Source organism: Dipodomys merriami, unplaced genomic scaffold (genome assembly GCF_024711535.1).
Source record: "Dipodomys merriami isolate MVZ:Mamm:240054 unplaced genomic scaffold, mDipMer1.0.p SCAF_15, whole genome shotgun sequence".
Classification (NCBI taxonomy): Eukaryota; Metazoa; Chordata; class Mammalia; order Rodentia; family Heteromyidae; genus Dipodomys; species Dipodomys merriami.
Window position 1 is genome coordinate 7,596,658 of NW_027202826.1, and position 25,971 is coordinate 7,622,628.

General features: G+C 41.2%; 1 protein-coding gene across 1 annotated transcript in view; it reads right to left on the reverse strand.

The window, feature by feature from the left end:
* The window catches only part of Ttc29 (tetratricopeptide repeat domain 29), a 478,601-nt gene that overhangs the window by 188,865 nt on the left and 263,765 nt on the right, over positions 1-25,971 (reverse strand). The window contains exon 7 of the mRNA XM_070022169.1: positions 5,226-5,321. The gene's annotated coding sequence lies outside the window, so the exon portion shown is untranslated. The remainder of the gene's footprint in view (positions 1-5,225; positions 5,322-25,971) is intronic.

Here is a 25,971-nt window from a genome sequence, read left to right on the forward strand (position 1 = left end):
CCCGAGTAGCTAGGATTACAGGCATGAGCCACCGGCACCCAGCTAGACCAAAATTTTTTTAAAGAAAAAATTTTAATAATCTCCTTTATCCAATGGGAATACAACGTAAGCCTTTCGTAAAATTTAAAACTTGAAGCTTTAATCCTGTTGGCATGATTTCCTGTAAATAAGCATCAACTTATTGTGCCAGTTGTATCTTCTTTTAGCCTCTCAGGACTACCAGTTCTCCTCCTACTAAGGAATCTCCCTGAAATGCATTCTCTCTGTTCGCATTTGTGTGGCAGAATGGATATGTGTTTTCATAGAGCAAAGCAGTCTCATCCTGAATGTTTAGGAAAATTCACTGGCCTTGGGTGAACCCAAAGGGATGTCTGGGAGGAGAGAGCAAAAAACTAACAAATAATTGAATTGTACCATTTACAAAACCAGTAGGGATTAGAGATGAGAACAAAATGGAGTGAACAAAAGACCAAGGGACATCCCAAGAAGAGAGAAGAGGCTAGGCAGAGTGCTGGGAGCTAGACCTGACAGATATTGCTAAAGATTGACAGAGGCTGACTACTCTGACGGACCACAGGGAGTCATACTTCTGAGAACCACAAGGAAGGCATTTGCCATCTTCTTTACAAACCCTCTCTTTGCAAGTCAGCTCTGTACCAAGGCTGGAGTTAGTATTTGGGCCAGTAAAGGCATCAGGGTACCTCAGGAGGGAGAGAGGGGAGAATCAAAAATTGAGGCCAATCTGAGCAAAAGATAGGGAGGCCTTGATTGAAAAATATTTCTTAGATGGTTGTTCATGACTGTAATCCCAGAACTAGGGACTCACAGCATAGAGTGCATGCCTAGAAAACATCAAAATCTGAGTTCAAACACAAGAACTGTGAAAAGAAAAGAAAAGTGGGAAGTTAGGGTTCCCTGTAGGATGAAAGAACACAATGGCAATGCTGTATATTTGGATACTTAGGGCTGGAGAACACCTGGGTAATACCAAACCCATTCCTCAAGGACTCTCAGAGATTCTCAGGGAGGCCAACTCCTATTGTAGAGGAAATAGGGGTTTGAGCGTCTTTCTGGAATCTCCCAGGCCTGGGCTAACACTCAACACTCAGCTTGCACTGGTTCCATACAGTCTTAGAGTCCCCTGAAAAATTTCTGCACATCTTATGTAGATTTGGAGATTTTTTCCCTTCAAAACTGTCAATCAGTGTACTTTTACTAAGTATCTATTATATGCCTACAACATCACGGAAGGTGCTAAGGCATACATACATGAAACATAGGCAAATCACAACACATCACGTATGTGTAACTACATGAGAATTTTTTAACTGCATAGGAACCACATATTACGCTGTGCGATTAAAATGGGCAAGTACAGAAGGCAACAGGACACAGAGTATCGTAAATGCCTTTCCTGAAACTGCTGCTTGTTACTTACTTCTCATTAGACTATGGTAAAAAGCTTCTTGGCTTGCTGCCTCTAATGCTCCTACCACTAAAATCTATTCTTTATTTTGCTACTAAATTAATCATAATGAGGCAGAATTCTGTTTGGCACAATGCCTGGCACAGAATAGGGTCTCATGAACCACTGGTGAAATGAACAAATCAATCAGTGATTCTTATGCATCTGACACAAATATTGCAGGGTCTCATTATTTCCTATTTATCTTTCTAACATTCTATCTCATTCTCTCTCGTTATTGCTCATTATGCACCTAGGCATCAGCCCTGCTGCCATTTTTATCTCATCTTCTAGATCCTTCTTTTTCTGGGCATGCCTTTTCCCTATCTCAGAAGTTTGCCTTCATACATTTTTTCAAAGCCCTTCTTAAGTATCAACAGTTTTTTTTCTTCTTCTAAACACTGGAGCAAGAAATGACAACTATGACTCTCATCTTTCATACAAACTTAACTTCACCTTTCTGTGGCACCAATTAGTTTACTTGATAATCAAGTCATCTGGACCAAGACGTTTGCCAATTATATATCATTGAGGTCAGGGTTCTTCATTGCAAACAGCAGCTTTTGCTGTCGTTTGTTTAAGCAGGATGGAACTTAATACAGTGTGTGGGATTTCTGTGGGATAGACAGCCCACCCAGCTTACGTCCTTTCCATCCAGAACAATGCAAGCAGAAGGACAGTTTGGCGATAAGAAGGGAAATGTTTGCACAGAATTTCTATGCTACTGTCTCCTCTTGATTCATGGGTCTTATAATACCAGGGATCAAGAATCAAGTCTATTATCTTAGATTCTGTGAGAAAACCAAATGCTTCCACTACACACTCAGTCTCCCTAACCCATGACCCCAAGCTCATTCTGCTAATCTTTTAAAGTCTTACATGGGTGCCCTTATTTGGTGAAATATAGGGCCCAAGATGTCCTCCAATATGACAAGGAGAGACATGGTAGAAGTGGGTTTGTTGCAAAGGATGCAGATGAACCCACACTGTAACATCTACCACATTTAATAGACCTACTGAGAGTGTAATGTGTGCCTGTTCGTCCGTCTCTGCCATAGGAAGAGGAAGGTGCACAGTGACGACTAGTCCAATGAACAAGTGCTGGAGGGAATGAACAGCAAGTGCACAGCGAACAAAAGAAACGTTAAAGTGAGTTACGAAAGGGGGACTGGAATCCGTGAAAACCTTATGACTTCTGTTAAGGGATTCTTTTATTTGAATCATCAAACTACCATGCCTTAAACTAAGTTACTCGGTTTATCAAAATCTGTGTGGAATTAAGGAATAGAGAACTGGGATTCCATCAACGATACCTCTTTTCTTTCATAATGAAAAACTGTTTTAATGTTCTTGCATGGCAAGGAAAATATCAATCCCCTCCCACAAAGATACATACTTTGTTCAGAAACTTTATAGACAAAAAAATTGAACCTTAATAAAGGATAATATGTATATGTGATAGCCATAAATGACTTGAATGATTTTGCTGTCTTCTCTTTAAAATCTATGCAAGAGAAATTTAGCAAGTGCCAATGTAAGCTCATTTGCTTATATAACTTTGATAGCATTTAAGGATTATGGATTATATGCCAAGAAAAATCTAAGAAAGTAATGAACATTTTGTTATTATCATTTAGACATAAATTACTGAAAACTACAAAGTGAGATAAAAATTAAAAATGCTCAAAACAAAAAAAATCAGGAAACAATCAGGAAAGCTATTATTAAACAGGGATTCCACATATTGGTCCTTAAACACTGCTGTTTCCAACTTCCAACCAGATTCTTTTAGTCCCTTTTAGTCTTTTAGTAACAGATACTCCCCAAAGCCAGAATTATTAAGAAACCTGGAGGCAATGTGGGGAACCAGATTTAGTGAAAATAATGATGGATAAATAGTTGTCCATCTAAGCCAGGTATCAATGGTTCATACTAGTAATCCTAGCTACTTGGGAGGCTGAAATCAAGAAGATCAACAGTTTAGCCAACCCAGGGGGAACAAAGTTCCCAAGACCTAATCTTATATAAAAAGTTAAGCATTCTATGCCTGTCATTAGGGAAAATAAAAAGCAAGATCTCAGTTCCAGTCAACCCAGTCAAAAAGCAAATTCCCATCTGAAAACTAAGCTGAGCAAAAGAGACTGGAAGTGTGGCTCAGGTCTGACTTATAAGCATAAGACCCTGAGTAAAAAAAAAGACTCAGTAAAAAAAAAATCTATCAGTTTAATAAACACCCAAATGATAGAAATAATTTTTCTTAGTAAAATAGTATTTCTTTGCTAGAGAGGAACTTGTTATTTTGGGTTCATTTGGGTTTGTGGAGAGGCTGGCGTTGTGTGTAGCACATAGGCACATGCTTGCTGAAAACATTGCAAGATTACTTTTCAAAGTTCTCTTGCAGGTTATAGAATTGGACGACGACTACCATTCCTGCTAACTGACAACAGTCCTGTGTCACTAGGAAGGTTGCTTCTTGGTTTCCTAATGTGTAAAAAATAGCTAACGGGAGACTATCTTTAGAGTGGAAGGACAGGAGATGGTTTTCCTGGGATAGGGAGTGGTCAGCCACAGGTTTCAGACTTTACCTGGCTCCTTGATGTCCAACTTAGCAAAGACTCCACTCTTATTGAGCTCCTCAATTAAACATTTGCATGGTGCAGTGGAGAGCTATTCTCCATCACATGCAATGTGCAGCCACTCCCCACTGTCCCTTCGAGGGCGCCATTTTCAACGATAGCTGCCCACACTTAAGGAAAGAGAATCCAATAACATGAAACTATTTTAATAATTTTTAAAGGAAGTTTAAATGATACACACTCGATCAGGGTTGATGAAAATGGCACTGGTGTTGAAGGGCAACAGGTTGCTAATAAATACAATAGTTTAGGAAAGTGCTGCTTCTGTCATGGAAAAACTATATTCTGGGGGAAATAATACTACTGTAATTCATTTTTGAAAGCTATTGAGACTTCTTGGATGAAGAATGTAGTTATTAAAGGCAAAAGTACACAATATGTTGTAATGAAATGTTTGTGTTTCACACTTCATTAAATGTTTTGTGGGACTCTGGGGAAATTCTATCTCTCACAAGCACGGGTGGTGTTTACACATGGTAGCTCCATAGACGGGGTGTAAGCGCAATGTTTAAAGGGAGGGGAGGTTCCAAGTTCAGCTCCTGCAATTTAAAACACCACAACAAGACGTGTGAACAAAGGTAGGCAATATGGAAAAAAGAAAAGAACATATAAAACTTGCTTGTGATTTCAGTTATTTCATCTCATTAAAGTGCCATTTTTCTTTACTTAATTTTAACAAAAACTGTGGGTTTTATACAGAGGGTGGTAGAGAATTTAATGGGCTTATCTGGAAAAAAATCCCAAATTCTGCCACCAAACTTGGCCAATAATATGTTTATTTAGGACTATGAGAATTCACAAGATTAGCAATTTGGAATCTGTATAACTTAGAGTGTATAGAAATCCAAAATTTTAAGTAGTGGTAATGAAGCAAAGAGGTATATAAAGGTGAAAAATTATTAAGATGGGAAGTTCACTCAGAATAACAACCCAAAAATATTATGATTAACTTGGTGGAGAAACAAGATAGATAGATAGATAGATAGATAGATAGATAGATAGATAGATAGATAGATAGATAGATAGATAGATAGATAGATAGATAGACAGACAGACAGACAGACAGACAGTCAGATAGATGATATAAAGCAATGTTAAGGGGGAAAAATCATGGAAGTTCTTACCTGTCAACACCTTGCTTTGTTCCCGAGAGTTTTTACTTTGTCCTCCTCAGTGTAAGAACCACTTGCTTACATCTCTGATATGCCAAGGCAATATATCTAAGAAATACATAATAGGGAGTGACATTCAAAACCAAAACTCAAGACTTATTAAAGACAATGTAATTATGTGTTATAGACCATTTGGTTAAAAGTATTAGTGCCTAGATTCTTTAAAAATTATTGTGTGAGACTGTCAGGGCAGCATTCCTTGGCCTCAGTGTGTGTGTGAGAGAGAAAGAGAGAGAGAGAGTGTGTGTATGTGTATCTGTCTGTGTCTGTGTCTGTGTGTGTACATATACTTTTCTCCTTCATATAGTGTGCTAAACTTAATGGTCTTCCCTAGAATTGAAATTTTAATTAGCGATTTTATTCTACGTCTAGTCACCTAAATGTCTGACTCCAAAATTCTCATTTTAAAACATATTCTTCATGGTATCGTTTAATTGTATTTATTTGGGATTTTCAATTTCCATGCTCCTGGATAAAGTAAAATGCTAGTTACTACAAATTTACAACTTCAACTTGGAAGAATGTAGCAACTGGGTTTCCTTCTTAGTCATAGAAATCCATATTATCCACATCAATTTCTTTATTGAACAGTCACATCAGTGCTCATACATGAGGCTAACCTGTAATAAGACTCAGTTTTAATAACTGTTTTTTTCATTTTACTTCAGAATTTCACTCACAAAACTATCAAACCAAAGTGCCATCTTCATAATCATTTCTATCTGCTGTAATTTACACAAAAACTTACCCAAAATTTATATGTAAAATTTTCAAAAAAGCAAAAAATATATAACCTCTTTAACAAGTGAGCACAAAGCATTTATACGACAAATTATACAATATTAGTGGATTCCTAGTCAATATTTAAAATAACTACTATAATAATATATATGAGCTCATTTTATATTTTTTATTGTAAAGGTGATGTACAGAGGGGTCATAGTTACATAGGAAATGAGTATAATTCTTGTTGAACATTGTTACCTCCTCCCTTGTTTTCTCCCACCATCTCCCCCAACTCCCTTCTATATGTCTCTTAAAAAGACATCTGTATGGTTTGTAAAACAGATAAGAAAATGACAAATGTTTGAATATATTCTCTTGCTACAACCAATACTTAAGTTCTGTAATAGTTTCTGTAATAATAAGCTCATTTGAAAGCTGTCTCAAGTTTTATGTGAATCAGCTGTCAACTTTCCCCAAATACTTGAGATAATCAGCTTAAACAAGTTTGTTTGGGCTCATATGATCAATTAGTCATACTGCTTTGAGCTTGTGGTAAAGTAACTCATCATGGTTGTCAGGTGGCAGAGCAAAACCACTCACATCATAGCCAGGAAGCAAAGAGAGGGTGATAGATTAGGGATCCCACAATTCCATCCAATAACACATTTACAATGACCTAAAGACTTCCCATGAGGCTTTCCCTCTTCAAGTTTCTGCCACCTTTCAACAGGGTCACAAACAGGCTTTAGAAAACATTCCAGATCCCAATTATAGCAAGAATGGTTTCAGATTAGCTAAATAGCCTTAATAAAAAGTCTACAATTATTGAACAGAATTTTTTGGACAAAAACGCATTATAAAAATGCCATTGTCCCATGCCTTCCTACATCTGTTTGCTAGGGAAACTCCAGTTCAAATACCATGTTGGCTAAGGATCATGGCCATAAACTCTACAACCAGACGTCCTGGGTTTGGATCCTAGAATCAACGTTTACTTGTTGTGTGGACCTGGTCAAATAACTAACTTTCTCATCTGTAAAATAAGGGTAATAAACGAACCTACAGTCCAAGGCTGATTTACAGATGAAATGTCAGTTTGTAAATGTAAACCACTTATGTAACCCAAGTACCATAATCATGAACCATACACACACACACACACACACACACACACACACACACACACACACACACACACACACACAATTAAGTTGGCATGGTTTGTGTTCATATGGAGCACTAAGAAAACCAGAAGGACACAAACATGAAGTGGCTTGAAAATCTTAACTGTTCATTTCAGAAGGTTTGCATTATTCTCTCCTTACAAAATGCAGTAAGATTATGTTCTTGTGAATTCTACCCATCTCCCCAGACCCCACACTCATGAACTGAAGTACTGATTGCTTGTAAAAATGTTGTTCTTCCCAAATGCTCACATCCAGCTGTGATTTCCTTCAGTGAGAATTCCTACTCTCCTCAGTGTTACTGAGATTCCTGAGTCTGCTCTTCTCGTGTGTGTGTGTGTGTGTGTGTGTGTGTGTGTGTGTGTGTGTGTGTGTGTGTGTGTGTGTGTGTGTGTGTGTGTGTGTGTGTGTCTGGTGAATTTGTCACTCTTTTCATCTGTTTCCTTTAAAAGCTGTTTTAAGGTTCATTGCTTCTTGACCTCTCCAGCCTTGCTGATCTTCTAGCTCAGACGAATTCCCCGGATGGGGCTTCAAGAGTTTATTACTGCTGTGCTGTCAACAACCTTTTTCTTCCTTTCACCAACTTTCAGCTACTCCCTGATCACATTCAGGGTGCAAAAAACGCTGGGAGGGAATGACCAGCCAATCCCCAGCCCCCGCTGGTAGCACACAGGACAGAACCTATTTGGAATCCTTTCAAAGGACAGAGCTGCTAAGGCAGATTAAACTCAGAAGCATCAATTCAGGCTCTGGAAGAAACCTAAATAGCAACACAAGAAGAGGGGTCAGGGATTAACTGATGCTAATAGAAATGTTCCCAGGAATAGACCGGATAAAACAGTGCATCCTCGCTGATGAAGGTCTGTGTGTTGTTTCAGCGCTGGGGTCGGGGGTGGGGGTGGGGGTGGGTAATGCACCCTGGGATGGAAAAGCCCCTTTGGCCTGTAATGTTGCTTCCAGGTTCACATTATGTCTGCTATTCTCATTGACTGTGGTAAGACTGTTGTATTGCTAGTGGAAGTTCATAATGGCAGTATGAACCGCAAAGACGATGCTTGTTCATCTCTGAGCCAATAAACTCTGTGTGGTATTTCACCACCCTTCATCTCCCCCCATATTATATTAGGCCCATCCTTTCAGCACGAGTTTTTAATGCATTGTGAAGCTATTTCATGGCAAGTCTTAAAAGCTTTTAACATATTTTTTTAAAGACTGTGAAAGAAACATCACCAATGAGCAAAGTTTGTCTTAATGATTCCTTAACCTGTTTATTATTATCTCCTTCCTACAGATGAGGGCTCTTCCATTCCATCTCTCAAGCTGAAGAGAAAACCCTGAGACTTCTTGGAGCCAATGGTCCTTCGTCCGGACAGGGAAATGCATCCTGGCTCACTCTCCAAAATGGGAAGGCTGTGGTTTTCTTGGTTTCCTCTAAAGGTCTACTAGAAGGAAGTTTAAGGCCATAGGTTTTGTATAAGCATTAAGCAATCCATGGCATGTGTAAAGAGAGCAAGCACAGGTCCCCAAAGCTACAACCTCAATTTCCCCCTTCCTACTTGCTGCAGGTCTTAGCTATTGCCATTCCACTGAATGCACCCTTGCAGAAGGTGTTCACGGCATTATCACTGGAGTGCAGCCAGCCCGGGCACTCTGAGGAGGAGAGGCCAAAGTGCCCATCGCTACAGGCACACAGGCGGACACAAGTCTGGCAAGAACACTTCCCACGCCCTGACCATTGACTAGTCTTCCTTGAGGTTATATGAAGAAGGATTACTGAAGCTTCCTCTTTTGCCGGGCCCAATCCTCCCATTTGGCAAAGTCAGATAGGGACATTCTGTGAACTTCAACCCAAAGGATCTGCACTCAAAGGAGAAGCAGAATAACATGGACCAAAGAAAACTAGAGCCTGGATTGGGAGGGGGGGTTAATGTGCCACTTTATAGAAGTGTGACCCACTTCTGTCCCAGGAAACTGTCTCATGGCACTGATGTTTGTCCTTCCAGGGGAAGGACTAGGAACATTTTATTTTTTAAAATGAAGCCCTGGTTTAGTGAAAATATTGCCAGATGCCTGGTGGAAATGATGTTGTCGGCCGAGACCTCGTGGTGCTCTCCCGCAAAGAGAAACATTAACCTTCCATAAATATATCTATAGATTCCATGTTGGTAAAATTATTCTGACCTGCTAGTTCTCATCAAGGACATATGTATCATTTGAAGTTTTCTATTAAACTGTTTTTTAATTATGAGTAACAAAAAAAAGTTTGAGAAAAATGAAGGGGGGAGGGAATGAAGAGACAAAGCTTTAATGTCCCTTAGCTAAAAAGTAGATGCTCTTTCATCTTTGACAAGATTTTACCAGCTGTCCCATGTAGCCACTGGCAATGTCATTATTTACAAGTTGTAGGTAGAAAATGTGTGTGTGTGCGTGTATGTGCGTGCTCACGTGTGCACATATGTGTGTGTGTGCTGGGGATTGAACTCAGGACCTCATGTTCTCACTTGGCTTTTCCACTGAAAGCTGGTACTCTATCACTTGAGCCATACCTCTCCTTCTGGCCTTTTGCTGGTTAACTGGGGATAAGAGTCTGCCTGTGCTGATTTCAAACCTAGATCCTTAATATCGCAGCCTCCTGAGCAGCTAGGATTCTAGGTGTGAGCCACCATAACCTGGCTAGAAAAAAATTTATTTTTGTTGGTTACGGGGTTTGAACACATAGCCTGGGTGCTATCTCTGAGCTCTTTTGCTCAAGGCAAGTGCTCTACCACTTTGCACCACAACACCACTTATGGTTTTCTGGTGGTTAACTGGAGGTAAGAGTCTCACAGACTTTCTTATCCAGGTTAGCTTCTAACACAATCCTCAAATCTCAGCCCCCTGAGTAGCTAGGCTTACAGGCACGAGCCACAAGTACTGGGCTAGAAAAACTTTTTGCTGTAGCATTTATTTTTTTTCCTCATTTGACTTTTTTGTATGTTTTTTATTGTAAAAATGCTGTACAGAGGGGTTACAGGGTTACAGTTACATGAGCAAGGTAATGAGCATTGTTACCTCCTCCTTTGTTTGCCCCCTACCATCTCTTCCCTCCCTACCTCCACGACTTACCAACCCCCCCCATCAAAGTTGTAAAGTTCATTTTCAACATAGCGTTTTGTACAGCTCATTGTTACAATGGGTCAACCTGTATCCTTATTTAAGCATGTTTTTTCCCTTCCCCTCCCCGAATTAGAGAAGTGTATATACAAGATGCAGGACATCAAATACAGTGAAAACAGGGGTTATATCATGGGGGAGGAACATACAAAGCAACAAAAAAATCACATGTACATTATAAATATGTTAGAAACAATAGCAAGAAAGAAAAAAGATATTTGTGCCCCTATCTTGTGGTTCGTTTTGCTTAACATCATCTTATATGGTCATATGTACATAGCTTTTGGCCTTTTCTGCTTATCCTGCACATGTACTAGTTATTGCAAATAAGAGAAACCATGGGACCTATGTTTCTTTAGATCTGGCTTACTTCACTTAATATAATTTTTTCCAAGTCTTTCCATTTCCTTACAAATGGGCAATGTCTTTCTTTCTGATGGAGGTATAGAATTCCATTGAGTGTGTGTGTGTATTCCTCATTTTCTTGATCCATTCATCTACTGAGGGGCATCTGGGTTGGTTCCATATCTTAGCTATGGTAAATAATGCTGCAATAAACATAGTTGTGCTGGTAGCTTTAGTATGGACTTGTTTGTGATCATTTGGGTAAATGCCCAAAAGTGGGATTGCTGGATCATAGGGGAGCTCTATGTGGAGTCTTTTGAGGAACCTCCATACTGCTTTCCAAAGTGATTGAACAAGTTTATACTCCTACCAACAATGCAGTAGAGTTCCCTTCTGTCCACATCCCCTCCAGCATCTGTTGTTATTAGAGTTCTTGATTATAGCCATCCTAACTGTGGTGAGGTGGTATCTCAATGTTGTTTAGATTTGAGATTGAGTGTTTCTTCATGTGTCTATTGGCCATTCTTATTTCCTCTTCAAAGAAGTTTCTCTTTAAGTCTTTAGCCCACTTATTTATCGGGGAGTTGCTTCTTTGAAGATTTGTTGTTGGGAGATTTAATTTTTTGAGTTTTAAGTATATTTTAGATATGAGACCTTTGTCTGTTGTATTGTTAATGAAGATCTTCTCCCAATCCGTGGGCTTTCTGTTGATCTCACTAGCTGTGCCCTTTGCCATGCAGAAGCTCCGCAGCTTCATGCAATCCCATTTGTCCATTATTTCTTGTATTTGTTGTGTTTCTGGGTCTCTATTAAGAAAATTTCATCCTGTGCCAAGACCTTCTCCTATTCCTTCCTGTAATGTTTTCAGGGTGTCTGCTTTGACTCTGAGGTCTTTGATCCATTTGGAGTTGATTCTGGTGCAAGGTGATATATAAGATCTAGCTTTAGTTTTCTACAGGTGAATAACCAATTTTTCCAGCACTATTCACTGAAGAGGCTGTCTTTCTTCCATTCTGTTTTTTTAGCTCCCTTATTGAAGATTAGGTGGCTATAGGTCTGTGGGTTCATTTCTGGGTTTTCAGTTCTATTCCATTGGTCCTCAGGTTTGTTCTTGTTGTAGCATTTAACTTACCAAATATATGTATGTATTAAAGTCAAAGTTGTATACTAAGTGCACAAATGTGATTATGATACAGAAGGAAGAACTTTTCTCCAAAAACAAAAGGAACAAGGATGATACACTGAAGAATGATGAGTTAAATATTGGAACTATCCAATTTCTACAGACAAACTAGGTAGACAAGCAGGCAATTGGAAATCTGGATAGTAGACAAGTGAGATTGAGGATATGATAGTTTTAGGTGCCAACGTGAGGTAATAAATGTAAGTTTCCAATGAAACGTTAATTTAAATTATGACTTAGAAACTATTATTTTATTCCCTCATTAAAAATCTTTTCCAAAGTGGCAGATATACTTCCCACTGGATCATTTCACAGTGAATATGGACAGCTCTCTCTTAACCCACCAAGTAAGGGTTCAGATAAGTACATTAACTCTCCAAGACCAAACAGCATGGCGAAGAAGATAGAGGGCTCCATGCTTACAAGGAACATTGAACCAAGTGAAGCAGAAGAGGTGGTTCAGAACTATCCCATCATGAGGTTTGGCAACATCCTTTTCCACTACAATGTTGGCAATGGGTTGACTGGTGAAGCTAATGAGGAAGAAGGTGATATGGGAAAATCTGGGAAGCAAATGGGTTTTGCAGATAGATTTTGGCACAAGTTCCCTGGGTTGAAATGTTTTCTTCTCAAAGGCCCTTGAACCAGAGAAAATTAGCTCTGCTCGCTGTCTATTTGGTGTGCCATAAATGTGGTCTGCTAGACTTCCATAGTACTGAGCAAAATTCTTTCCTTGAATTTGCTTTCAGATGTAGTTGTGGTTTCAGTTGAAATTTGTAATACACAGAGATGGAGGTTTACATAAGTAGAGAAAAGTTAGGGTGGGTCTGGTTTTAGATTCTTCACTGTTTCAAGTAACATTTGTTAAGTCACAGAGGTTTGAGAAGCAAAAATAGCACTTTAAGGTATAGAGTTTTGATGTGCTATTTTAAAATCCTATGCCAGTAGGCATGTATCCTTGTGCTCATTCATTTTTTAAAGAGAAAGTGATTATTGTCTCATGAATTGTAACTTTCTTGTCTGGTCCTAAATAATGCAACTTTAGCAAGAAAATCTGGGCTCTGAGGCACATTATAAACACTTACAAATATAGCACAGCTACAGTATTCTAGCTGTTTCTAGCAGTTTTCATTATAAATATAGATATTAAGAGGCTCATCATTCTTATCTGTACATGCTCTAATCTGTTTGCTAACAAGATGGAGAAACTCACTCTTCTGAAGGTATTGTTTTCTCCTTTTCAGTTTTTCAAAAGGCCAAAGAAACACTTTTTTTAAAAAAAAGTCTTTTTCTTAAGGACCAAGGGCCTTTTTTGAGTAGCCTGATTTTTTTGAGTAAATACAGAAACAGGAATAAAACCCCATTACTATATAGATCAGACTCTGATTTCTAATTGCGCAAATGCTATGTGAAAGTATGACTCTTGTAGGAAATACAAACAATGGAGATGAACTCTTACCAGCGGTCTTTTCACCCGAGAGTCCAAAAATACTCTGATTACTTGTTTGAGACATATTCCCAGCTGGGAAACATCTTGTGTGTTTGAAGAGCAGGCTGGATAATTGAATTTTCTATATACAGGCTTTTTTGGAGGCCCTGGGTTTTCTGTCTCACATCTACATCAGGCCTCCATCATATGTGATGACATAACATCCTCAAATTGTCCCAGGCTATCCGGAACTATGGCCCGATAAATGCCATCTCCAGATCTATCATGTGAGCATCACCTGAGAATTCATGAACGATGAAAACCCTCAGATGCCCTTGCAGCTCACAGAATCAGGAGCTAGAGGTGTGGGTCCAGTCATCTGGGTACCTACTGTGTACCAAGCACTGAGAAGCACAGGCACAGAGCAACTTGTTTCCTTGTCATTCACATCTGCGCCCTCTGCAATCTAAGCTCCAGCATTTCTCTCCGTGCCTCCTACATCCATCACACTCCACTATCTGCTCCGGAACTCTACGATTTGCATTAAGTCTGCGATGCCCTCATGCCCTTCCTTTCTGTTCTCTTTGTGTCTTCACTTCCACTTTTCTTCCTTTTCTGTCATTTTCATAGAGGAATTGGAAAGGGAGAATTGATAGACCTCAATGCTAAATAACCTTCATCTCCCTCTTCCGAATGCATCCTGACTGCTCTAGCACTCACGTTTAGACTTTTTTAATTTAATTTTTATTTTTTTGTGAAGGTATTGGGGCTGAACTCAAGGCTTTGCACCTGCTAAATGGGCATTCCACCACAATCAACCACATTCCCAGTATTTTTGGACTTATTATTTTTTGAGACAGACTACAATCTACCTAGTTACGCTTTGTGAAAAACAAGGAAGACACGTATGTGCTCTGCATCAAGCTATTGGCTTAGAAGGAATTCAGCCAGGCACTGGTGGCTTACAGCTGTAATCCTGACTATTCAGGAGGCTGAGATCTGAGGATTAAGGTTCAAAGGCAACCTAGGCAGGAAAGTCCTAGCAACTCTTTAACTACCAATAAGCCAGAGGTAAAGTTGTGGCTCAAGTGGTAGAGTGCTAGCCTTGAGCAAAAAAAAGCTAAAGGACTGTGACCAGATTCAAGCCTGGACTGGCATCAAAACAGGAAAAAAAGAAAAGAAAAGAAGAAGAGGAGGAAGCAGAAGAAGAGGAAGAAGCAGAAGAGGAGGAGGGGAGGGGGCGGTAGAGGAGGAGGAGGAGGAAGAGGAGGAGAACAGGAGGAGGAGGAGGAGAAACAGGAGAAGGAGGAGGAACAGGAGGAGGAGGAGGAGGAACAAGAGGAGGAAGAAGAGGAACAAAAGGAGGTAGTAGAGGAAGAGGAAGAGGAAGAAGAGGAGGAGGAGGAAGGAGAAGAAGAAGAGGAGGAGGAGGGAGAAGAAGAGGAGGAGGTCTTATAAACTTCTTTGTCTGGCTTCAATACAAAATCCCCCAAGTTGTTAGGGTTACAAACATAAGCTACTGGTGCCCAGTGTTCACAACTGTTAAACATTTTTCTTTTTGCTTCTAATCACTGTTGACTGAATAATTCGTACCATTCTTTGGTATTCACTTTTTAAATTTTGCTAAAATACTACTTTCCTCTCCAAAGAACTTTTCTCATGTATACATTACTGATGATTTGGCCTCAATTAGAATTCAGAGTTCAAAATGATTTTCCTTATGAATTACAATGTGTATAGGCTATGTGTTTTCTTCATCTCATTTAGATCTGAAAGAGAATGTCAACATGAATATTCATACATGAGAAATTTATTAATTTTGACAATGGTATTTGTATCTTCTCTATTGCTAATTTCTCAACAGAAAACTTTGCTTGGTAAATGCCCTGATGAGAATATTATCTTGTTCTAAAAATTATTAACAGTACTGATGCAATGCGCTTATGTTTTTTCTAGTAACTTCATTTCCTTTGCTATCGAATTATTCTGTTTGCTTGCTGAAACTGGCACATTTGCAGCCAAGGCCTTGTATTGGTCCATTAACAAAAATTCTCTGTGTTAATACAGCTGGCTGTACTATTGTTTGGAATGAGGAGAAAGAAGACAAGAATATGAGAGTCAGGCAAGCTAGCAGACCTTCTTTTTTGGCTGATTGGGTGCGAGTGCAGCCACTTCCTCATGGCTGCACATTACTACGTCAGGCTTACCTCTCCACCTGCTATCCTGCCTGCCTCACACTGTACCAGGTGAGGCATGATCTTCACACTTTAATGACGGGAAACAATGAAAAATAATGAAGAAAGAACTTCCTCCCTTGGTCCACAGCACCTCCTGTTAGAGCCCAGATTTCTCTCCCCCTCAGACCCACAGCAGCTACCAAAGCCCTGGGACTCTGGGGCCTGGCTGGGGGTGGAAGTCTTCTTACCCACCTCCTTGCTCCATCCTTTTTCACTTCTTTTTCCTGGGTTCCATGCTAGTGCTTGGATCTGCTGGCTGAATGATAAAGGCTTGGTCTTCAGCTTGGGGGCAGAAACGCTAAGAAGTGGGGTCTAGTGGGAAAAGAGCACATGCTCCTGGGGGAGATGAGGATGCTGCTGGAGCTGTCTCTGTGTTTTAGGCTTTTGGTGACTGTGAAATGCGCAGCTGCTTTTGTCATGTGCTTCCCACCATGTGTGCTGAGCCACCTCAGGCCCCACAGCAACAGACTGGCTGACCACAGGCTCAAACTCCAACAGCTGCAAGCTGCGGTACACCTTTCCTCCTCATACATTGATCATCTCGGGTACTTTGTCAAAATGACAAGATCAGGGCTGGGAAGGTGTCTCAGTGATAGAGCGCTTGCCTTGCATGCATGAGGACCTGGGTTTGATTCCTCAGCACCACATAAGCAGGGGAAAAAAAGCCGGAAGTGGTGCTGTGGCTCAAGTGGTAGAGCACTAGCCTTGAGCTGAAGAGTTGAGGGACAGCACCCAGGCCCAGAGTTCAGACTCATGACCACCCCCCCAAAAAAATGGCAAGAGCAATAAAAACAATGGCAGTCCCTTTTTAGTCTCCTCTTCCCCGTTCTTCTCTCTCCTGGCTTCTCCTCTACCTTCTCTCCCTTTTTTTCCTGTTCTTTTTCTTCCTGTTTCATCTTCCCTCCCTTCTTTCCCCCCTTCTCTCCCCCCTCTCTCTCTCTCTTTCTTTCTCTCTCTCTCTCTCCCTCTCTCTCTTTCCCTCTCTCTGTAATACTGGGGCACGAACTCAATAGTTGTGCTTACTAGGCAGGTACTCCACTTCTTGCTGTAGTTATTTTGGGGACAGCATCTCATAGCTTTTCCAAGACTTGCTTGGACCATGATCCTCCTATCTCTGCCTCCCACAAAGCTTGGATGATACGTCAATGTTACCATACCCAGTTATTGACTGATGAAGTCTTGATATCTTTTTGTCTAGGCTGGCCTCAAACCATGATCTCTGTCTTCGAAATCTCTGGGATTACAACTATGAACCATTGGGCCAATGCCCAGTCTTTTTTCTACAAGCAGGATGATAATCAGAAGGGATAAGGAGCTAGAAAGTTTCCTTATCGTTGCTTCTGTTCAAATGGCAACTGTCATGAAAGGCTTTGTGGACATGACTAGCACACAGGCCTAGAGTTCTCTCTGAACTCTGAAAGTAGCAGAATTGTTACCTTGTCCACTGTAGGTGCTAAGATCCAATACCAGAAAGTTAAAATATAAAGCACGAGGTTTTTATTTACATTCTAGAAAATTCTAGAATATAGCAAACCATTTCAAAGCCTTCATCATAACTTTAGGGTCCCCGTGAATGGAAATCTTTCACTTCACTCTGTGGGCAATTTTCCTTTCTCCTTTTTATAAATCAGCCTTCTTTTTTTCCTTCCTTTTTTTTTTTTTTTTTGCAAATCAAAACAATTTACTATAAGAGTTTAAGAGTGCCTTGATAGGCATCGATTAGTTTAAATATCACAGTTCATTCTCTTCCCCTTCACCACCAAGAACACTGATGTGATGGCTGTCTCAACTTGGCTTCTTCTATTGGTCTTTTATCTGACAAGACACCTTTGGCAAAGTAATGACAAAGGCTCATCAATATGCTACTCTTCATCTGACTGACACTGAAATCAATGAACTGCGGTATGAGTCCCTCTATCAGCGTTGTCAGAAAGGATCCCCGTGCTGGTCAGAGCATGCTACCTGATTTCTCTAAGCACTCATTCATTCCTGAAAGCTTTCTGTCAGCTGTTACAACAGTGACCCTGTGTAGAGGTCAGAGATAAAGATGCCATACCACCCGAGGAGGCTCGGCCAGGCTGGAGGTGGGGGAGACGCTCGAGTGTGAGATGATATAATGGCCTGTCTATCTGTCCCTGGGGAGACATCACATTTTCCGTTTCTGGGACATGTGAATGGTAGGATCTGCATTTGTAGGGCCTGGCGCCCTAATTTGTCATATGTGACAGCTGGGATCAGAGGGTCACACTCAACATCAAGTAATAACTTACCCAAACCAAGGTCGATCGATTGGCTGAATCAGTTTTACCAAGAAAACTTAAAGCCTTCATGAAAAAGTTTTTAAAGTCTGATTAAACTTTTTCATTGTGCTTAGCTAATGCTAGTAACAAAGCAGAGGAAACAATCGACCAAATTCCTTTTCACCTACTGAAATAATTTACAACCTTGCCTAAGACTTATCACACAGACAAAGTCTACTTGCAGCCACAAACCTCATAAAAGAATTTCTCTACTTCAAAGTTTCTGGGTTTGTTCTTATCCAGAAGATGGTCCCCGGTACTCACAAGCATTACCTGAGACAGAGTAACAACTGGAGGCCTTTGGTTTCAGTCATTCACATACAAATTACTCAGACTGGCAAATATCTAGGTGGCTAGCACATGTGACTGTCTTTTGGCTTGAAGGGATTAAAAAACAAAACCCATCATGCCCTAGATGATATGATTTTTCTTTGCTAAAAAAATAAAATACATTTTGCATAATTAAAGTGTACTTTTTCCCTCATACTGAGCAGTGGTTAGTTCTGTTGTCTCCTCTACCATTCTCAAATCATCCATTCCAGAGTAGTAACATTGACCACTTTGAAATACTTCTACTTGTATACATTAATGAGAAAATCCTACAAGTGATGACAGATAGCATAGCTAAAATCCAAGGAAGCTGACACCTGTGGAAACAATTGCCAAGAAAATCATCAGAGAAGGTAGGTTTTAATGGAGTAGCCAAAATCAAAATAAAATCAACAAAAAATTAATTTTGAATAGAAAGGCACGTGAACGCACAGAAGACAAAGTCACAAGAACACTGATCATACTTTGAGATCCCCAAAGGGGTTCTCGGGGGTAAATATCTAAGGAGCTCCCCCTGCCATGGCTACAACTGCCAGAAGAGCACAGAAGAGGAAACCATAGCCTCTGTCAGGTGATAGGAGAGAGGGGGACCTCCAATGATCACATGGTCAGAAATTAGAGGGATTAGAATTAAACTACAAAGTGAGAAGCCACATATAAGCCAAGGAACAAGGGATTCCCACCAGTGTCTCAGGGAAAGGAAGATGAGCACTAGGGGCAAATACTTCCAGCCAGTCAAGGAAGAAGTCTAGGGCAAGACAGGAATCAAAATGCAATGGCCTAAGAAGCCAGAGTTCGCCTGAAAGGAATGTGTAAATTACTCCCAGAAAATAACTTATGTGGAACAATTTATGTTTGGGGTTTCTTCAATCTCTTTTTGTTGTTCCTTTTTTGTTTCTGGGAGTGGATGGTTCCGATAGGGTTTTGTGTTTCTATTTAGGGTAAGCTTCCAACTGTGATCTTCCTACTTATACCTCCCCAAATCTGGGATTACAGGTATGACCTACCACAAGCAGCCGGAAACAAACCTTTTTTAGCTATCATCCAACAGCCACTTTGCTAACAGACAAGGTCATTTATGCAGGGATATTAATAATTTCACTGGGCCCCTTGTCTGGAAGGGCCCTGCACTTACTTTAATGCCCCGTTATCTTCATCTTGAAACTCCTAATCTTGGAACAAAAGGAACCCTGCTTTTATTTAGAACTTGGTCTTCTTGTTATGTGAGACAACAGGTTACTGCTTACTGATTACATAGTAAGTGGCTGCTTATTCAGACTGAAAAATGTCTTCACTGGTGCATAATTCTAATACTCTGGAAAGTTTTGACGTTTTAAATTCTGGAATAGATCATATTATCCAAGAACATCTTTTTTCTTTCCCATTTCTCATGCAATCTGGATAAATTTCAGCTAAATGTATTATGACTGTTAGGATTAATGGTGTGAAACTTATTAAATTACCCTACCTGCCATGATTCATTATTATAAGCATTTGAATTCCCTCATCCAGATAGCAACGCAAAACCAATTTTCTTATACAGTTGGGAAAAAAAATTCTAAAATTTATAATCATCAAACAGAAGTAAAACAAAGCCAGGCACTGGTGGCTCACACCTGTAATCCCAGCTACTCAGGAAGCAAACATTGGGAGGATCAGTTTTGAGGCTAGCCCAAGGGAAAAGATGGCAAGATCCCATCTCAACCATTATCTCTGCATGGTGACAAGTACCTTTCATCTTAGCTGTGTGGGACACAAAGATAGGAGGATCACAGTCCAGGCAAAAGTATGAAATGCTGTCCCCAAATCACAAAAGAAAAAAAGACTTGAGAAGCCCTTAACTAGCTTAAATGATAAGAGTGCCTACCTAGTAAGCATAAGGTATTGAGTCCATACTCCAGTAATACAGAGAGAGAGAGGCAGAGAGAGACAGTGAGAGAGAGAGATAGGAGGAGGAGAAAGAGAAAGAGGAGGAAGAAGAAACAAAGGTTCAACTTTTCATTGCTGTTCTGATGTCCATAATCATGAGACAGTACTTGAGATGATCACTGTATGGGGAGACAAGGTTTACCGCAGCTTGCAGCTTTTAGAGTTTGAGCCTGTGGTCAGCATCCTCACCTCTCCCAGGAGCCTGTGCTCTTTTCCCACTGGGCCCCACTTCCTAGAGTTTCTGCCACCAGACTGAGGACCACACCTTTGACATTCAGCAGGTAGATCCAAGCACTGGCACGGAACGCAGCCTGATGAGAGGCGCTGTGCACAAGGAAGCTGAGGAGTTGCCACCGTCCTGAAGTGCGACGGCTCTCGAATGAAGAAAAGCAGGTCAGACCAATGAAGAGGAGGATGGCCTCTGAACCACACACAGGCACGCCGGGAGATGGGTGGTCTTCTCCCCTCCTGCCAGCACAGCCACCAGAGAGAGAGGTGAAGGAGGGTGGAGCAGGGAGGTGGATGAGGAGACTTCCTCCCCCAGCCAGGCCTCAGTACAGCTGCCATGGGTCTGAGGAGGAGAGAAACCTGGCCTCTACGAGGAGGCACTGTAGACAAGATGAAAGACAGACAACGAGAGTAGATTTGGGAATTTGGTGGGAACAAAGTGGGCCACAGAAATGACAGAAATGAAAGTGTCCTGAACTCCTGACCTGTGAGATCTAATGCCGGAGTGCTGGGACTGAGTCAAATGGTAGAATACTCAGCTGGTATCTACAGACAATTAGAGAACTTCTAGGTGTGGGAAAACTCTCAGATTTCATCATAGACATGTTATGTGTTAAGTGTGAGTGGAAAGAAAAAGAAGACTTTGTTTCCCTACATAGATTATTTTACAGAATATTTGGGTGGTGCTCACCTTGGCTTGTAGTTTTTCAGCTTATAGGCCTGAGTTCAAAATCCTTTGTCTGACCATTTGTGATTTTTGTCTCTTATTACTCCAGAATCATTCCCCAGTTCCTCCAACTTCTCGCATGGTACAACTTGAAATTTCCAGGCTTGCTTTCTCCTGCTCATGTGGTCCTATTTGGAGTTGATCCTCTCCCTCATCTTTTACCAAACTCCTCCATGACCCTTCAAAGCCTACTGTTGACTTCATCTCACTCTCATATCTTTCACAGATTCTTTTAGACAGAATTTACAAGTCCTGCCATTTGGGCATTTCTTTCTTTTGTTCACATTTCCACTGGGTTTTTTAAAAAAAATGATTGAGTCTTATTTTTTCCCACATTTTTATTTTTACCCAGTGCTTTTTTTTTTCTTTTTGTACAAAGTCTGCCAATATCAACACTACTGACATTTGGGACTGGATAATTCTTCACTGGTTCTGTCTTCTATTTTCTAGGAGGCTTAGGCATAACCGTGGCCTCTGTCCACCAATTTTCAGCAACACCCCTTCCCCCAAGCCATGAAAACAGAACATTCTCTCACCATTGCCAGTTGTCCCAAGGAGGCAACATTGCCTGAGGCTACTGTATAGGCTGCTGCAGGGCGGTGCCTTGTCTTTTTCATCAGATGAACTCAGAGACTAGCACAGCACTGATTCTATCACACACACACACACACACACGCACACACACACACGCACGCGCACACACACACACACACACACACACACACACACACACACACACACACACACACACACACACACGGCCTGCTTTAATGAAGGGAAGCAAGGGTGACACCACTTCAACAAAGTGCTCCTGAGCGCCCAGTGTCTGCATCGTTCTTCTAGGCATTCCCCGATAAAGATATTCTCTGGTGAAAAATGATGTTTCACTACGAAAAAGGACAAAGGTATGCTAGGCTTTCTTTCTGAAAGCAAAGGGCATATTTGAGAAAGTTTTCTGAGCCCTGTGGCCTCGGGCAATTTTTGACTGTGTAGCTCTTGAAGAATGGCTGGCTGCCTCCCTCCTGGCTGCTCCGTGGCTCCTCGCGAACTCCTCTCTGCCTGAGTCTGCTTCCCCCGCAGTCCTTTCCCGGTGGGTCTCCTACCCACTCAGCACTGAGGGAGAGACCCTCTGCGGACTCTTGCTCCACTCAGACTAGACCCTGATCAGCAGACACGAATGGCTCCATGGCCGACAGCCAAGTCCATTGTCTGCGAGCTTGCTGCGCCAAGGTGTTTGGCTCCTGTTTACTGGGCTTTTATCTGCATTTATCTTTTCCACCAAATGAATTTAAATTACAGCTTCATCTTTTACTACTGAGGCTGTCTCTTGCATTCTCTCTCTTCAAATGACTTCCTAGTAGAACCCACTCTCTTCTCTCAGAGAGGGTTATAAATATTACGAGATGGGAAATGGACAACTTCTAGGAAGGCACTGGGAGTCCAGCCTTGCTCCATGGGCCAAGGTCAGACTTCCCAGCAACATAGTGCAGGACTCACGGAAGAGATTTCAGATTTAAAATCTACAGGAATGAATGCCTCTTTCTCACATGCCCAACTGCAAACCTTGCCTTCTTTATTTTGCATAGTAAACGATGAATGCGAAACACAAAGATCCTTGTCCAAAAAGAAATGAATTCCTGCCCTGACTTATGAAATGGTAACCCCTCTGTACATTACCTTCATAATAACAATTTTTTCAGAAGTCTCCTGGTAAGAAACAAATGGAAAGCTTTCTTTTTCCTTATCAGCAGCCAAAAGACCATACACAAGGAGAAAGCAGTAATGTCCTGACAAGACTGTGGCTTGTCTTCTTGTGCTCTTTTTTAGGCTCTGCGAAAAATCTGAAGCACTGAATTGGAGACTTTATATTTTAAAACATTACAACAGGCTGTAGAGCTCAGGCTGTGCCTTGTGTATGATACTCCATGTTGTGCAAAGCAATGGCTCTCATTCTGTGACTTGCCCAGAGTGACTCCATTTTGAGTACAGATGCTTAGGCAGAATGATGACCTCTTGTTTGTACAAGTCAACCGTATTCATATGTGTGACATAAACCCTGTGGCACAAACAAGCTGATAAATAACTTCTTCACATAGATGAAATATTGTCACCCACAACGTTGCCAAATTAAATCAGAAATACATGGATCCATGGATATTTCGAAACACCTCAGAAGAATCAGGCCTGTGAGTTTATCCAACACAGCACTGAGGAATGGTGCAAGTCCTTTTTCTGGATTATGTACAAGGAGAGCACCAAACATTCGGATACAGCAACACCCACAGACACACCATCAGAGCACCCAGTGCAGGGGTCATGAGACTGACAGCTGATGAACTCTCACCTCTGACCCTGGGCTCCAGTAGGATCCCCCTCCTGAATGCCTCTTACAAAAGTAATTCCTTTGACTCAGCTCAGTGCCTGGAATTGACCTGGCACCCAGACAGCTGTGTAGCCTATTTTGTTCTGTTGGGGTTTGTTCTGTGCCTATCTTATCTAACCACCTGAAGTCACTCTCTCTGCATCTGTTATCACTTGTCTGTTCTTACCTTCTGTAAGGCCCCTTTTAGTCCCTACAGCTGCTTTAACCCTTTCTTAGACATTCTGTAACCCACCTCTACCATTGCATGAAGGTTTCTACATGATCTGAGAGTTAACATTAGTAATTAAGGTTATAATAGAAGAGCCTGTGAGTGACGGTGGGCGTGGCTGCCAAGTGGGATCAGTAGTCCTCGGTAAATGAAAGCCAATAAAATCGACACAACCTGTGAATTTATTGTTACTCAGTAAAATTTGATACTGTAGGAAGAGACCTGTGTCTACATGGACATGCTAGTGCCCATTCCTAGTGCCCTTTTCTCTTGTTCTGCTTCTTAGAAGTTGATAATGTTAAATATTCATGCTTCTAGCTTTTTCTGAAGTGTACACTTGAGCATGTCATCTATTTCTGCCCAATAGGACATACAAAGAATTTGTTTTTCTGGGGAACTCTGAGAGAATGTTGTTTTCCTGATAGGAAAGCTCGGCGATCTTCCTATTATCAATCAAGTTTTCAGGTTAACAGGTCACAAAGTGACGTCAGTGATATTGGCCTCTTCAAATGAGCACAGGAGCACAGGAGACCTCTAATATTGGTGGAATTCGTGTTAGCCAAGCTCAAGGCGCATATATGATGTGGGTAGGGAAGGAATGCACCTTGTTCATGCACAGCTCCCCCACCCCTCTTCCTCTCTCAAAGCTCAGACTGTAGAGAGACCACGGGGCCTTTGCCAAACCAAGAAACTACCATCTCTGCTTCAGCCCCATCCTGCACTACAAGGCCCTCCCACCAGGCTACACTCTCTCTGTCACCCCTCGAGGGGGTCCAGTTCCAACACCGTTCCCCCAAGTCTCCCAGACCCAAGAGATTCTTCTCTCCATTGCATTTCTACAGCATGTTATGGGTGTCATGTTAGACATTTATCTTATGGCTTTACTTGATACTAATTTTATTGGTATAAATAAACATCTACTTGGATTCCTTGCTCAGCTTATAAATGAGCTGAAGTCAAAGCAGTCTGTAATTTGGTTACTACCATGATCTCCAATGTCTACCTCGTGCTTTACGAGTCCTATAACATTCATAGTCATTATGAATAAGCACACAGCCTGCTCTTTCTAATGAAATCATTCATTCTTTTCTGAGTTCACCTGTTTTGAGGGGTTTTGTTTGTTTGCGCCAATCCTGGGGCTTAAACTCAGGGTCTGGGCACCGCCCCTATGCCTCTTTGTGTTTAAGGCTAGTGCTCTACCATTTGAGCCACAGCCCCACTTCCAGCTTTTTCTGAGTAGTTTATTGAAGATAAGAGTCTCAAGGATTTTCCTGTCTGGGCTGGCTTTGAACCACAATCCTCAGATTCAGCCTCCTGAGTAGCTAGGATTACAGGTACAAGCCACTAGTGCCCAGCTGAGTTCACATTTTTAATTGTTATAATTTTTGTTTTAATTCTAGAGATAGCTAAAGAGAGTGACTTTATGAGCTATTATTGTACATGAAATTTGAATTTTCAAGGCATTTCTGGGATAGGTGTCCCCTTCCCTCTCCCCCTCCCCTTTCTGTAGAAATATCTAACGTGACACAGAGTGGTTAATAGGAAGAAAAAAATCCTTTAAGTCTATACTAGGGCAAGTAGAAGATATCAACTCACTCATGAGCAAACTTCTGACGACAAAAAGAGGTTGAGAGAATCATTGGCCTGTCAGAGAAAATCATCAAAGAAGCAGAGTCCCTGATTTCACATACCCTAATGAAGTCAGCTATGGACTAGAGCAAGCCAGAGCATCGCTAATATTGGCCACACAGGAAAGCAGGAAAAGCACGGCCACGCAGTATCTGGTGATCATCACAGCAATTGGAGCATGAAGGAACAACTTTTCTTAAAACAATGAGCATCCGTCCGGTCAGCTTTATAAGGCGCAGCCTCTTCACTTATGTATGTTTTCACAGATCGCAGCATCTCTCTGTGAGCAACGATTTTTTGGGAGTCCATGTCCCAAGGCTTTCATACCCCTCTGATAACTGTTGTCTATTTTTATTCAAATGGCCAGATGACCTAACTAGAAAGCTAGGAAGTCATTTTTAAAAATGAAATTGATATTGCTAAAGCAATCATAAACACTGTGTGTGACAGAGGTATGGCTTACACTGGTCTCCTAGCACAGCACCATGATGTGGCTAGCATTGGACCCATTTCACAGATGGGAATGTTGAGCCTTCCCTTCCATGTGTTTTACCATGCCCTAAATCATGCATCATGTGCTTGAACCAATGGTGTCACTCTATAGGGCCACAGACCTGGTCTCGGATAGACATGTGAGGAGTGTTCATTTTCTGACCAGAGTGAAGCTGTATTCAGGTGTTTGAGGACTTTGTTACCCTGCCCCTATA